Raw genomic sequence first — 7659 nt, forward strand, 5'->3', positions numbered from 1 at the left:
ATAAGTGGAGGGGGCCACGTGGAGCCCACGAGGCAGGGGGGCGCGCTCTGCACCCTCGTGGCCAAATGGAGGGTCCCCCTGGTGTGTTCTCAGTGCCAGATATTCTTAAATATTCTACAAAAAATCATATTTCATTTTTAGGACATTTGGAGAACTTTTATTTTCGGGGTATATTTTTATTGCAAGGATAATTCAGAAAACAGACAGAAAATACTATTTTTGCTTTATTTAATCTAAATAACAGAAAGTAAAAGGAGGGTACAGAGAGTTGTGCTTTCTAACTTCATCCATCTCATGCTCATCAAAAGGAATCCATTAACAAGGTTGATCAAGTCTTGTTAACAAACTCTTTTCGAATAACATGGAACCGGAGAAATTTCGAATAACACTAAGTAACCTCAACGGGGATATGCACATCCCCAATAATAAGAATATCATATTTCTTCTTGACAGTAGGAAGAGGAAATTCAAAACCTCCAATAGTAATAGTAGAAAATTTTCCAATATAATTGATACTATGGACTTGAGGTTGTTTCCTCGGAAAGTGTACCTTATGCTCATTACCATTAACATGAAAAGTGACATTGCCTTTGTTGCAATCAATAACAGCCCCTACAGTATTCAAAAAGGGTCTACCAAGGATAATCGACATACTATCGTCCTTGGGAATATCAAGAATAACAAAGTCCGTTAAAATAGTAACGTTTGCAACCACAACAGGCACATCCTCACAAATACCGACTGGTATAGCAGTTGATTTATCGGCCATTTGCAAAGATATTTCACTAGGTGTCAACTTATTCAAATCAAGTCTACCATATAAAGAGAGAGGCATAACACTAACACCGGCTCCAAGATCACATAAAGCAATTTTAACATAGTTTGTTTTAATGGAGCATGGTATAGTTGGTACTACGGGATCTCCTAGTTTCTTTGATATTCCACCTTTAAAAGTATAATTAGCAAGCATGGTGAAAATTTCAGCTTCCGGTATCTTTCTTTTATTTGTAACAATATCTTTCATATACTTAGCATAAGTATTCATTTTAAGCATATCAGTCAAACGCATACGCAAAAAGATAGGTCTAATCATTTCAGCAAAGCGCTCAATATCCTCATTATCCTTTTTCTTGGATGGTTTCAGAGGAAAAGGCATGGGTTTCTGAACCCATGGCTCTGTTTATTTACCGTGCTTCCTAGCAACGAAGTCTCTCTTATCATAACGTTGATTCTTTTATTGTGGGTTATCAAGATCAACAGCAGGTTCAATCTCTACATCATTGTTATTGCTAGGTTGAGCATCAACATGAACATCATCATTAGCATTATCACTAGGTTCATGTTCATTACCAGATTGTGTTTTAGCATCAGAAATAGAAATATCATTGGGATTCTCAGGTGTGTCAACAACAGGTTCACTAGGAGCATGCAAAGTCCTACCATTTTTCTTTTTCTTCTTCTTAGAAGGACTAGGTGCATCAACATTAGTTCTCTGAGAATCTTGCTCAATTCTCTTGGGGTGGCCCTCGGGATACAAAGGTTCCTGAGTCATTTTACCCCCTCTAGTCATAACTCTAACGGCATTATCGTTTTTCTTATTATTTAATTCATTGAGAAAATCATCTTGTGCTTTAAGCACTTGTTTACTTGAGTGGTAACCATAGAAGCATGTTTACTAATGAGTTTAAGTTCATTTTTAACTCTAGACATATAATCACTCAAGTGTCCAATCATATAAGCATTACGTTTCAAATGTCTACCAACATAAGCATTGAAGTTTTCTTGTTTAACAATAAAATTATCAAACTCATCTAAGCATTGACTAGCAGACTTATAACGAGGAATATCACCTTCATCAAATCTATAGAGAGAATTTACCTTTACTACCTATGTCGGGTTATCAAGACCATGTATTTCTTCAATAGGTGGTAAATACTTAACATCTTCAGCTTTAGTACCCTTTTCTTTCATAGATTTCTTTGCCTCTTGCATATCTTTAGGACTGAGAAATAGAATACCCCTTTTCTTCGGAGTAGGATTAGGAGTTGGTTCAGGAAGTGTCCAATTATTATCATTACTCAACATATTATTCAATAGCAATTCATCTTGATCAACAGTTCTTTCCCTGAAAACACAGCCAGCACAACTATCCAGGTGGTCTCAGGAAGCATCGGTTAGTCCATTACAAAAGATATCAAGTATTTCATTTTTCTTGGGAGGATGATCAGGCAAAGCATTAAGTAATCGGAGAAGCCTCCCCCAAGCTTGTGGGAGACTCTCTTCTTCAATTTGCACAAAATTATATATTTCCCTTAAAGCAGCTTGTTTCTTATGAGCAGGGAAATATTTAGCAGAGAAGTAATAAATCATATCCCCGGGACTACGCACACAACCAGGATCAAGAGAATTAAACCATGTTTTAGCATCACCCTTTAATGAGAATGGAAATAATTTAAGGATATAATAGTAGCGTGTTTTCTCATCATTAGGTAGCAGAGAAGTAATAAATCATATCCTGGGGACTACGCCCACAACCAGGAGCAAGAGAATTAAACCATATTTTAGCGTCACCCTTTAATGAGAACGGAAATAACTTAAGGATATAGTAGTAACGAATTTTTTCCTCATTGGTGAATAGGGTGGCTATATCATTTAATTTAGTAAGATGCGCCACAACAGTTTCAGATTCATAGCCATAAAAAGGATCAGATTCAACCAAAGTAATTAACTCAGGATCGACAGAGAAATCATAATCCTTATCAGAAATACACATAGGTGAAGTAGCAAAAGCAGGGTCATATTTCATTCTAGCATTCAAAGACTTTCCTTTCAGCTTAACTAACAGTTTCTTAAGATCATATCTATCTTTGCAGGCAAAAAAGTCTCTAGCAGTTTCTTCATCCATAACATAACCCTTAGGCACATCAGGCAATTCATATCTAGGGGGAGAATCTTCATCATCACTTTCATCAATATTATCAGTTTCAGTAATTTCATTCTCTCTAACCCTAGCAAGTTGTTCATCAAGAAATTCACCTAGTGGCACAGTATTATCAAGCACAGAAGTAGTTTCATCATAAGCATCATGCATAGCAGAAGTGGCATCATCAATAACATGCGACATATCAGAATCAATAGCAGGTGTAGGTGTCACAAATTTACTCATAACAGAAGGTGAATCAAGTGCAGAGCTAGATGGAAGTTCCTTACCTCCCCTCGTAGTTGAGGGATAAATCTTGGGTTTTTCGTCTCTCAAGTTCCTCATAGTGATCAACAGATATTAATCCCAAGTGACTCAAATAATAGAGCTATGCTTCCCCGACAACGGCGCTAGAAAATAGTCTTGATAACCCACAAGTATAGGGGATCGCAAACGTTTTCGAGGGTAGAGTATTCAACCCAAATTTATTGATTCGACACAAGGGGAGCCAAAGAATATTCTCAAGTATTAGCAGTTGAGTTGTCAATTCAACCACACCTATAAGACTTAATATCTGCAGCAAAATATTTAGTAGCAAAGTAGTATGGAAGTAATGGTAACAGTGGCAAAAGTAACAGTAGCAGTTTTGTAGTAATTGTAACAGTGGCAACGGAAAAGTAACTAAGCAAAGATCAATATGTGAAAAGCTCATAGGCAATGGATCAGTGATGGAGAATTATGTCGGATCCGATTCCTCATGCAACAGTTATAACATAGGGTGACACAGAACTAGCTCCAGTTCACCAATGTAATGTAGGCATGTATTCCGAATATTGTCATACGTGCTTATGGACAAGAACTTGCATGACATCTTTTGTCCTACCCTCCCGTGGCAGCGGGGTCCTATTGGAAACTAAGGGATATTAAGGCCTCCTTTAATAGAGGACCGGAGAAAAGCATTAACACTTAGTGAATACACGAACTCCTCAAACTATGGTCATCACCAGGAGTGGTCCTGATTATTGTCACTTCGGGGTTGCCGGATCATAACACATAGTAGGTGACTATTGACTTGCAAGATAGGATCAAGAACTCACATATATTCATGAAAACATAATAGGTTCAGATCTAAAATCATGGCACTCGGGCCCTAGTGACAAGCATTAAGCATAGCAAAGTCATAGCAACATCAATCTTAGAACATAATGGATACTAGGGATCAAACCCTAACAAAACTAACTCGATTACATGGTAAATTTCATCCAACCCATCACCGTCCAGCAAGCCTACGATGGAATTACTCACGCACGGCGGTGAGCATCATGAAATTGGTGATGGAGGAAGGTTGATGATGACGATGGCGACGGATTCCCCTCTCCGGAGCCCCAAACGGACTCCAGATCAGCCCTCCCGAGAGAGATTAGGGCTTGGCGGTGGCTTCGTATCGTAAAACGCGATGAATCCTTCTCTCTGATATTTTTCTCCCCGAACGTGAATATATAGAGTTGGAGTTGAGGTCTGTGGAGCCTTAGGGGGCCCACGAGGCAGGGGGGCGCGCCCTCCACCCTCGTGGACAGGGTGTGGCCCCCCTAGTGTTGATTCTTTCGCCAATATTTTTTATTAATTCCAAAAATATTCTCCGTGAAGTTTCAGGTCATTCCGAGAACTTTTATTTCTACACAAAAATAACACCATGACAATTCTGCTGAAAACAGCGTCAGTCCGGGTTAGTTCCATTCAAATCATGCAAGTTGGAGTCCAAAACAATGGCAAAAGTGTTTGGAAAAGTAGATACGTTGGAGACGTATCAGGTGTAATCATGTTTTGCTTGTGAGAGAGGCTTAGTCAACGGGTCTGCAACATTCAGATCCGTATGTATCTTGCAGTTCTCTATGTCTCCCTCCTTGACTTTATCACGGATGGAATTGAAGCGTCTCTTGATGTGCTTGGTTCTCTTGTGAAATCTGGATTCCTTTGCCAAGACAATTGCACCAGTATTGTCACAAAAGATTTTCATTGGACCCCATGCACTAGGTATGACACCTAGATCGGATATGAACTCCTTCATCCAGACTCCTTCAGTTGCTGCTTCCGAAGCAGCTATGTATTCCGCTTCACACGTAAATCCTGCCACGACGCTCTGCTTGGAACTGCACCAACTAATAGCTCCACCATTCAATATAAATACGTATCCGGTTTGTGACTTAGAGTCATCCGGATCAGTGTCAAAGCTTGCATCGACGTAACCATTTACAACGAGCTCTTTGTCACCTCCATAAACGATGAACATATCCTTAGTCCTTTTAAGGTATTTCAGGATGTTCTTGACCGTTGTCCAGTGATCCACTCCTGGATTACTTTGGTACCTCCCTGCTAAACTAATGGTAAGGCACACATCAGGTCTGGTACACAGCATCGCATACATGATAGAGACTATGGCTGAAGCATAGGGAATGGCTTTCATTTTCTCTCTATCTTCTGCAGTGGTCGGGCATTGAGTCTGACTCAACTTCACACCTTGTAACACAGGCAAGAACTCTTTCTTTGCTTGATCCATTTTGAACGTCTTCAAAACTTTATCAAGGTATGTGCTTTGTGAAAGTCCAATTAAGCGTCTTGATCTATCTCTATAGATCTTGATGCCCAATATATAATCAGCTTCACCGAGGTCTTTCATTGAAAAATTCTTATTCAAGTATCCTTTTATGCTATTCAGAAATTCAGTATCATTTCCGATCAACAATATGTCATCCACATATAATATCAGAAATGCTACAGAGCTCCCACTACTGCAGGATGCTGCTAACGCGACACTACAATCAGAGACCCTTCGAGAAATTGTGTGCGATGCCATAATCGCAAATGGTGCTGTATGAAAACCGTCAGAAATGTATAAAACGTTTGCGATGACGGATGCATCAAACACGGTTCATGTTTTAGTTGTGTGTGCGATGAAGGGCATACGGTTCAGTTCAATTAACTGTTTGCGATGAGGAGGAACAAAAGAAACGGGCAGCCAGATGAAGGCGTGTGCGATACACAACATATGGTTCACTCATATGAACTGTTTGTGATTAGGAAACACAAAAGAAACGGGCAGCCAGATGAAGGTGTGTGCGATATACAACATACGCTTCACTCGGTTGAACTGTTTGTGATTAGGCAAGAGAACAGGAACGGTTCAATATAACAAGATGTGTGTGATACACGGCAAACAGGTATGTAATCAGAAATATGTGCGAAGACCGATAATAACACAGAGATTGCTTCTAATAAGACGTATGTGATATGCTCTGTCTACACAACATCTATTGGCCATTGTGGGACGGGCGGTCATCCGGATACGCCATAAGGATGTGAAGAGGCATTCCTATCAGCAAGGACTAGCTGTTCCACCAGTAGCTCATGTAAGAAAACTATCAAGTTAAGTGTGCTCAGGCTGGAGCAGCCATCGGATGGGTGACTGGATGGGAAGTTGTGTCGATGTTAAATTAGGTGATGGGATGGGTTATTTTGGTCAAATGACGGAAATGCCCCATTCCCTCAGCTAATTTAACCTCGAGGTCCTTGTTTTTTTTTTTTTTTTTTTAACACACGTTAAAGAAGGTCTACCGCATTACTTTTTGACAATGTGCGATATGTGGCATACAGTTGATCCATCCTACCTATTTGTGATGGAATAGGCCGTGTGTGTTGTGGGTAAACGCTTGCTAGTATTCAACCGTTTGGGATTGATGAATTCATCACCGACGGGTTCCCTGGTGTGGTCCGTGTTCATCTGATCATCATCTACGACTTGTGCTAGCTCGATGCTAAGTTTCCATTAATTGATGGCGTTTTATGAACACACCACCATTTCCCGCCATTTCCTCACCTGTTTCCCGCCACCCTGCTATATTGCGCATAGGGGGCGCGTGCCGCACGGAGGCGACAAGCGCAGCCTGTAGCACATCCACCTTTTCCAAGCATGCCAACCCACCAAAGCGCCGCCTCTGCCATCAACCTCGTCGACGAGGAAAACAAGCAGGCGCCACGGCCCGTCGAGGCCGAGGCGCTCCCCGACAACGCGATGGACGACGCCGTGATGCGCGTCATCACCAGGGTTGAGCAGACCTTTGGCGCATGGCGCTTGAGCGCCGCGGATCAAGATAGGCATGTCAACGCCGACAGGCTGCAGCTCGCCGCACAACATGATCGATGGCGGGCCGCAGAGCAAGCTAGGCGCGTCCGCGCCGATAGGCTGCGGCTCGCCGCACGGCGAGACCGTTGGAGCGCCGTGGAGCGAGAGGCGCGGCGCACCGCACAGCAACCGCGGATCCATCGGCGCTTGCCTGCTGTTGACATGACGTCACAGCTGGGTACATGTCCCGTCAGTACCCCCATTCCGCACCAGGAGTGGGCAGAGGCCCTCAGCGCCGTACTTGCACCGGACGCCCATCGGTCCGTTCGCGTGGGGGCCGCCGTTCGCCTTGTCCGCGGCCCGCTGGATGCCAATGCGCTGGTTCGTAGGCTCGACCGCCTCCTTGGACCAGGTGTCCACCTGGGCGCAGTAGAGGAACATGGCCGTCGCATCCTCGAGCTGGTGATCTGTGATGAAATAGCCAACTTGGAGCTCGAGATCGCGCTCCAGATGTACCGCGAGCGTGTCGACTGCTTGGACGAACGCCTGCACGAGTTCAGGCAGAGCCAAGAGCTACCCTAGGCAAGGGCTACTGGTCATGGTCTCATGGACGCGTTTT

This window comes from Triticum aestivum, chromosome 7D, assembly GCF_018294505.1.
Source record: "Triticum aestivum cultivar Chinese Spring chromosome 7D, IWGSC CS RefSeq v2.1, whole genome shotgun sequence".
Classification (NCBI taxonomy): Eukaryota; Viridiplantae; Streptophyta; class Magnoliopsida; order Poales; family Poaceae; genus Triticum; species Triticum aestivum.